Source organism: Danio rerio, chromosome 4, assembly GCF_049306965.1.
Source record: "Danio rerio strain Tuebingen ecotype United States chromosome 4, GRCz12tu, whole genome shotgun sequence".
Taxonomy (NCBI): domain Eukaryota; kingdom Metazoa; phylum Chordata; class Actinopteri; order Cypriniformes; family Danionidae; genus Danio; species Danio rerio.
This window is the reverse complement of record NC_133179.1, coordinates 68,992,441-69,000,849: the sequence shown is the minus strand read 5'-3', so window position 1 is coordinate 69,000,849 and position 8,409 is coordinate 68,992,441. Positions and strand designations below refer to the sequence as shown.

General features: G+C 36.9%; 1 protein-coding gene, 1 long non-coding RNA gene and 4 other non-coding genes across 6 annotated transcripts in view; 5 read left to right on the top strand and 1 right to left on the bottom strand.

Moving 5' to 3' along the window:
* LOC108183347 (uncharacterized) overlaps positions 1–8,409 on the bottom strand; it is a 199,270-nt gene that overhangs the window by 36,454 nt on the left and 154,407 nt on the right. The gene's annotated exons all lie outside the window — the stretch shown is intronic.
* Positions 2,888–2,969, top strand: trnas-gcu (transfer RNA serine (anticodon GCU)). Its single transcript has one exon. It is a non-coding gene; the product is annotated as a tRNA-Ser (tRNA).
* trnas-gcu (transfer RNA serine (anticodon GCU)) lies at positions 3,520–3,601 on the top strand. The gene has a single exon. It is a non-coding gene; the product is annotated as a tRNA-Ser (tRNA).
* Positions 4,139–4,220, top strand: trnas-gcu (transfer RNA serine (anticodon GCU)). Its single transcript has one exon. It is a non-coding gene; the product is annotated as a tRNA-Ser (tRNA).
* On the top strand, positions 4,769–4,850 carry trnas-gcu (transfer RNA serine (anticodon GCU)). Its single transcript has one exon. It is a non-coding gene; the product is annotated as a tRNA-Ser (tRNA).
* LOC141381934 (uncharacterized) lies at positions 6,100–8,151 on the top strand. The gene is made up of 2 exons (XR_012402844.1): positions 6,100–6,721; positions 7,184–8,151. It is a non-coding gene; the product is annotated as an uncharacterized lncRNA (long non-coding RNA).

The window sequence follows — 8,409 nt, the reverse complement described above, 5'->3', positions numbered from 1 at the left end:
AATTTTATAATTATATTCAGGATATAGATTAATTAGATGATTATTATTATAAGGCAGCACAGCTTAGACACAGAGTTTGTTGGTGCAATGACAAATACTGTGCAAAGTGGAAAGAATTTGAACAATTACAAATCCACTGACCTCTCCAAGTATTATTAGGAGATAGAAATTTCCAACATACAGAATTGCATAAATTGAATTCCCTGACAAAGACACCTTTGAAAATTTGGTACAAACAATTAAAGCTAACATATTAAGACAAGCTAAGATATTAAGATGGGTTGAACATGATATTTAATTTAAACCAGCAAAACTAGATCTAAGATTTAAACAATGGAGTTTGCAAGGCATAACATCCTTCTGTCTCATCACTACTGAATTAGAAAGTTTTTAACAAATTTCCAATATATATATAACTTATATAAACAAAACTTTCCATTACCTTCAAGTTAGAGACTACTTCAATAAAAACATAAGAGATTCAGTAGACATAAAAACAACAGTAGTGCAGGTATTTATAGATGCTTACAAAAAGAAGGTTAATTAAGAAACTAGTATCAAGAAATTATTCCTGTCTGACATTAACAAAGAAACACTTAACAATGTATATCAAACAGAAATGTGAAAGGGAAGCCAATATAATAACAAATAAGGAATGGTTACCCATTTGGGAAACACAGACAATCACAATTTAGATTCATGGAGGGAATTTATTTGGAAAAATGTAATCAGGTTCTTTATAACACCTGAAATAAAATACTTTCAAACTAGAGATTAAAAAAATGGTGAATGCTGGAGAAAATGTGGAAATGTTTCGGCAGATCATGTCCACATATTTTGACACAGTAATATTATACACACCTATTGGCAAGATTTAAATAAAGAGATAAATACAATAAAGGGATTGAATCTGGAATGTAATTTTAAAACTATGTACCTGGGAATTTACTCAAAAATACCAAAAACGATGTGTATCTTCTTAACACACTACTAACAACTAGCAAAAAGGCCATTACAAAGAAATGGCTCAAGGAAGATCCTGCATCTGTAGGCGAATGGTATGATATTGTTAAAGAGGTGTATGACATAGAAGTACTGACATTTACTTTGAGACAACAAGCCTATAACATTTCTGCATACTGAGGTAAATGGTTGAGAAGAAAAGTATTGTTTTTATTTCATTGTGGTGCTTTTATTTTATATATGTTTGGAGCCTGTTGATCTTTGACATGTAACCCTAAACAAAATGTTATATTTTATCAACAATAAATACAAATGTAAATACGATTGTATTCTGTGACCTTTGACACTTGTTAGTCTTTTTTGTTTCTAAGTTCCTTTGAAAATGTCTGTTTGCTTGATTTTTTTATTGCTGTTTTGTTTTAAACTGTTTTTAAAAAGGAAAAAAGGTCAGTATCATCATCATCCTGACGCAAGCACACAGCGTTCAGCATGTAGTTTTGCTGCTGTTAGATCAAAATCTGTCTTTATAAATTATGTCTGACATTTTACAATGAAGTCTGTCCAAAATAGATTGACTTTTTTCTCTTTTGCTTAAATAAATTATTATTGTATTTGACTGTAATTATCTTTTTTAATTAGGCTAATTGCCTTATTCTCCTCAAAGAGCAGTTCTCATACAGAGCCTGTTATTTCAGTGTTTTTTCCAGGATATTGTGGATATTTGTGGATTCCTTCTTTCTTGTCCTCGGCTGATCACATGGAAAAAGGAAAATGACGGAAAAATTGGTAATTTGATCATTAAGTTGTTTTTCCCTGGCATTTTCCTTTTCATATTTATTTAAACTATCACATCACTTTTCAGGTGAAGGGGAAACAGTGTTGTACTTATCTGAAAAAGCTTCATATGTTTTAAATAATGAAGTGTATTTTCTCATTTAGAGGATTGCATGTTTTTAAATAGAATAAATAGTTTAAATGATCATTAATTACATCCCAACATTGTGTCTGTGTTTACACTTTTATTAAGTTTAAAAAGCATATAAATCCACTGAAACAGAACTTTGTGACACTGGGTCATTTCTGCAACTTTTTAATAAGAATGTGAAATAACGGCACAATAGAAGACTGTATATAATAGTAATATCAAATAATGACTACACTAAAGAAAATAAACAACTTCCAGTATATACAAGTGCAAACAAATGAACAAAATCTGAACATTGTTAAAACAACATAACAACAACATATAGATGAGTGCGAGGGAGGGTTATGTGCAGCTTCAGCATACTTACCAGGCTGTAATTCCACGTGTTGTACAAAATCCAGAGAGAGAGGAGAGAATATAGAGTAACCTACTCACACTCTCACTGTTGCGTAAAGAAAACTTATGAGAAAAAAAAGAGCAAAAGACAAGAGAAAATACAATTCTCTGGAGGTAAAGGTGAATGGTTTGTAAGGCTCACTCATTCAGCCTATTACAACCAAGTATCTATTTGGAGAGCAATGTTGGTGCTTGGCAGTGCAGAAAGAGTACTCCAGGGTGAGAAGAGTAGTGATCCAGAGTCCAGAGAGAGAGGAGAGAATATGGCCACAGGTGGAAACTTGGAGTTGGACATGTTAGAAGTGAGTGAGTATGGGGGATGGAAAGATGTTGTTTTAAAGGATGTTGTTGCAAAAGTTAACGTCATCTTTACCGAAAATAGCAGCAAATACATACAGAAATGCCGTAGTCCAGCCCCCAACAGGAAAGTGAGTACATACATGACGGGGTGGCCGAGTCCATCGAATCACATTTTTGTCGTTCATTTGCTCTGTCGATCATACGGCAAAATTGAAAGTCATCTTACCGAAAATAGTTGCAGAAACATACATTTACAAATATGTGCCATAGTCCGGCCTCCACCAGAGAAAAAGAAAAATACGTGACGAGGTGGCCGAGTGGTTAAGGCGATGGACTGCTAATCCATTGTGCTTTGCACGCGTGGGTTCGAATCCCATCCTCGTCGCTCATATGTTCTGGCATTCGAGAGATCATGGTGTTTCCGCAGAAGTTCTCTCAATCTTTTAGCGATTTGAAGGATGTTGTTGCAAAATTTTATGGCAACTTTATCGAAAATAGCTGCAAATACAAACATATATGCCATAGTCCAGCCCCCATCATGAAAGTGAGTACATACATGACGGGGTGGAAGAGTCCATCGAATCCCATCCTTGTCGTTCAAATGCTCTGGCGTTTGAAAGAGGCCGGTGCTTCTGTGGAAGGTGTTTTACTCGCACGCTCTTATCGTTTTGAAGGATGTTGTTGCAAAATTGAACGTCATCTTTACCGAAAATAGCAGCAAATACATACAGAAATGCCGTAGTCCAGCCCCCAACAGGAAAGGGAGTACATACATGACGGGGTGGCCGAGTCCATCGAATCCCATTTTTGTCGTTCATTTGCTCTCTCGTTCATACAGCAAAACTGAAAGTCTTCTTACCGAAAATAGTTGCAGAAACATACATATACAAATATGTGCCATAGTCTGGCCTTCACCAGAGGAAAGAAAAATACGTGACGAGGTGGCCGAGTGGTTAAGGCAATGGACTGCTGATCCATTGTGCTTTGCACGCGTGGGTTCGAATCCCATCCTTGTCGCTCATATGTTCTGGCTTTCGAGAGATCATGGTGTTCTCTCACTCTTTTAGCGTTTTAAAGGATGTTGCAAAATTTTATGTCAACTTTATTGAAAATAGCTGCAAATACAAAGATATATGCCATAGTCCAGCCCCCATCATGAAAGTGAGTACATACATGACGGGGTGGAAGAGTCCATCGCAATCCCATCCTTGTCGTTGAAATGCTCTGGCGTTTGAAAGAGGCCGGTGCTTCTGTGGAGGGTGTTTTACTCGCACGCTCTTATCGTTTTGAAGGATGTTGTTGCAAAATATAACGTCATCTTTACCGAAAATAGCAGCCAATATATACAGAAATGCCGTAGTCCAGCCCCCAACAGGAAAGTGAGTACATACATGACGGGGTGGCCGAGTCCATCGAATCCCATTTTTGTCGTTCATTTGCTCTGTCGATCATACGGCAAAATTGAAAGTCATCTTACCGAAAATAGTTGCAGAACCATACATATACACATATGTGCCACAGTCCAGCCTCTACCAGAGAAAAAGAAAAATACGTGACGAGGTGGCCGAGTGGTTAAGGCGATGGACTGCTAATCCATTGTGCTCTGCACGCGTGGGTTCGAATCCCATCCTCGTCGCTCATATGTTCTGGCATTCGAGAGATCATGGTGTTTCTGTAGAAGTTCTCTCACTCTTTTAGCGTTTTGAAGGATGTTGTTGCAAAATTTTATGTCAACTTTATCGAAAATAGCTGCAATTACAAACATATGCCATAGTCCAGCCCCCATCATGAAAGTAGGTACATACATGACGAGGTGGAAGAGTCCATCGAATTCCATCCTTGTCGTTCAAATGCTCTGGCGTTTGAAAGAGGCCGGTGCTTCCGTGGAAGGTGTTTTACTCGCACGCTCTTATCGTTTTGAAGGATGTTGTTGCAAAATTTAACGTCATCTTTACCGAAAATAGCAGCAAATACATACAGAAATGCCGTAGTCCAGCCCCCAACAGGAAAGTGAGTACATACATGACGGGGTGGCCGAGTCCATCGAATCACATTTTTGTCGTTCATTTGTTCTCTCGTTCATACGGCAAAACTGAAAGTCTTCTTACCAAAAATAGTTGCAGAAACATACATATACAAATATGTGCCACAGTCCGGCCTCCACCAGAGAAAATAAAAATACATGACGAGGTGGCCGAGTGGTTAAGGCAATGAACTGCTAATCCATTGTGCTTTGCATGCGTGGGTTCGAATCCCATCCTTGTCCTAGAGAGGAGCAAACTTGAACAAAAAGATTAAAATACAGTATGTTAAGATTCCTAAGCAGTTTAAAAGTGATTGTAGTTGTACCAAATCAAGTTGTACCTGCAAAATAGTTGTTATTTAGTGTGTTTAAGAGTGTGTTGAAGTCAGACCGCATGTTGCATTGCATTTACAGTGCGCTGACGCCATTTTGCAATCGCGTGTGTGTGAGAAGACCATAGAGTGATATAGACATCGTGAATTTGACAGGTATACCATTATATTAGCTCATTTTATGGTAAACATGTGTGTGTATGTGTTTTATTTGTTCCACGTGTTGTATATTTTGTATGTTTTTAAAATTATTTTGAACATATTAAACTTATTTATATATTCTGGTCTGTGATCAGGCCAGGTTTTTTTCTGAGGACATTTTCCCAGTTTCACTGGATTCCTTGTATTGATGGCGAGCCTCCTACATCGACCTGGAAAATTGTGAAGTACACATATTTCAATTTATCCTCATTTCACCGGATAAAGTAAGAATTTGCCAAAATGTTAATTCCTTTATTGGACTGCGATTTTTAAATACAGCTCTAAGGACTGATTTTCTTAGAGGGAAAAAACAGAACTTTATCTGAATTTAACTCATTTCACCAATTTCAGAGTGAACAACGACACTGATTTATTTGTGTTATTTTATGTATTCTTTTGTTTTCACTTGAATTCATTTATTGTGATTTGTGTTTGATTTAAAATAATTGTAAAGTGGGTGCACCCTGGGGTTGTGTATAAATAGTTATGTTACTGATGTAAGTACTGTTTACTAAGACAAATACGAAAAGGAAAAAATTCATACAATCTAAAGTAAAATAATTTTTGTATTTAAAACATTCAACAACAGTTTGTCTTTGGTTATTGCTCAGTTTCACCCCCACCCCCTTTTACTTACCTTGTAACCTTCTGGTTTTTATTGTCTGGTCCAATAATAAATAAATATAGTACACCTGTTACACTTGGATGGGAGACCGCCTGGGAATGCCAGGTGCTGTAAGCTTTTTGAAGTCCTTCATTTGGCAGCTGATAGACTTCCCCGTGTCACAGCTTCGCTGCCATTATTTTTTCTCGCCTTCAAGGGCATTGTTTCGGTCGGTGCTGTGTCGATGCCAGCTGAGCTGCGCTCGTTCCCTGGTGCTGCGCCTGTTTTAAATAGCCAACTCTTGACGGCCTCTTTCGCTTACGGCCATACCACCCTGAGCACGCTAGAGGGAGCTAGAGTGCAACGAGGAAGTGTAAGGCTGCAGACAGGAGAGAGAGGCTCTCCATTTTTTTGTGTTATTTTGAGTTTATTTAGTGTCTTTTTTGTGATAGTGGACTTTTTTTGATTTTTTTGTCTTTTAACCACCTGACAGCAGCACGTGTGCTGGCTGGAAGGTGGTTAGCACAGTTTTTTTGAGAGAAAATGATGGACTCACAAAGCAACAGCACAGATTTGTTTGATGAAGCACATGGGGAAAACATCACAGGAAGGAGTGGAGAAAGACAAAAAGAAAACAGCACTGGATTACGAGGGGAAAGACAATTGGAAAACAACACTGGACAGGAAGGAGAAAGAAACAGGGTAAACAAAGAACGACAAGAAAACCAACAATGCAAATGCAACAACAAAGAAGTGGAAAAAAGTACATGAAGGAAGCAACAGTGATTCTAAATGTGGACAAAGTTAAAGAGGTGAGAGTTTTGGAAATAATTAATGCAGTAACTGAAAAGTGTGGACTTGGAAAAATTCTTGCGATAAGGCCGAGATAGGACAAAGATTATGAACTAACTTTAGAAAATGAAGAAACATGCGATAAACTGATGGATGGACTAATAATAAAAGGAGAAACATGTGAAGTGAAAATGCTACAAAATAGAGACTACGTGGTTTCCTTCATGCATTTGCCCGCTTACCTGGATGATCAATTAATATTAGATAAATTAGAAGGCTGGGGAGTATTTCCCATAACAAAAATTAAAAGAAGGGTATATCCGGGCACAGAAATAGAAGATGGAACTCGATATCTCAAAGTGAGATTCCCCAGAGAAGTGATATCTCTCCCTTACAGCACAAGACTGTAAACGGCAGAAGGTCAGCAATATTTTAGGGTAATGCACAGCCACCAGGTTAAGACTTGTAGGCTGTGCATGAGCCCTGACCATATGGTCAAAGATTGCCCAGACTTTAAATGCCATAAATGTGAGGAAAGGGGACATTTTGCCAGAGACTGCGATGCTATTAAGTGCCCGGACTGCCAGAACTATTTAAGTAAGTGTGAATGTTGGATGGAGGAAGAGGAGGAGGAGGATGAGATCCAGGTGAGTGGGCAAATGCATGAAGGAAACAGTGAAAAGGAAAGTAATGAAGAGGAACAAACAACGACACAAACAATACAAACTACAACAGAGGAAATAACATTGAAGGAGGAGAATGCAAAAAAAGAAAAGGAAAAAGAAACAGAAACAGACAGTCAACAAATAGAGCATGAAGAGGAGGTAGCATGGACACCAATGGACATAACTTCTAGCTTCAAAAACGTTTTGGATGTAATTGAAAAAGAGGATCTTAAAGAACAAAGCAAGGGAACGGACAGAGAGACTGGAAAACATGAGGAGGAAGTAGAAAAAGACGAACTTGAGAAAAGACAAACAAGACGATCGGCAAAAGTTTTATCAAAATTAGAAACTGCAAGAAAAAAGGGTTTGAAAAAAGGACAACTGAAAAGCCACAACAGATATGATTCTTTGAGAGGTTTGGGAGAAGAAGAGGACTAAGATGACGGTTTTTATTTCCTTTTTCCTTCTTTTAATGGTTTTAAATTGCGTGTCTTTTAATGCAAGAGGTTTAATGGACTTAAGAAAATTTAAGAATGTAAAGGAAAAATGTAAAAGAGAAGAAATAATTATTTTACAAGAAACAAATTGGAAAAATTAGGTGATGGACATATATAAAAAAGAATGGGATGGGGACTTTTATTATAGTAATGGAGATACGAAAGCTGGGAGAGGAGTAGCAATTTTAATAAAGAAGAATGCACTGCAAATGAGTAAAGTAATATATAAAGACAAACAAGGAAAATGTATGATCTTAGAAATAAAATATGAAGGGAAAGATATTATTTTAGTAAACGTGCATGCACCCAATGAAGAGAGTGAAAAGAAAAGTTTTTTTAACATATTAAGAAGGTTTTTAAAAAAACTATAAACAAATAATAGTATGCGGGGATTTTAACACTGTTTTTAGCAGACAGGACATAACAGAAGGTATGGTTTTTAAATCAGACACGGGAAGGAAAGAACTAAAATCACTAATAGAGGAAAAAGGAATGATAGACATTTGGAGAGAAAGAAATGGGAAGAAAAAGGAGTTTTCTAGAAGACAAATAGTAGGGAATTTTGTAAACCAATCGAGAATAGACTATGTGTTATGCACAAGAAATATAGAAATTTATATAGAAAAAATAAGGTACGATGAAACTGTTTTAAGTGACCATAAATTTGTATTTTTTAATTTTAATACAGAAGAAATACAAAGAGGCCCAGGG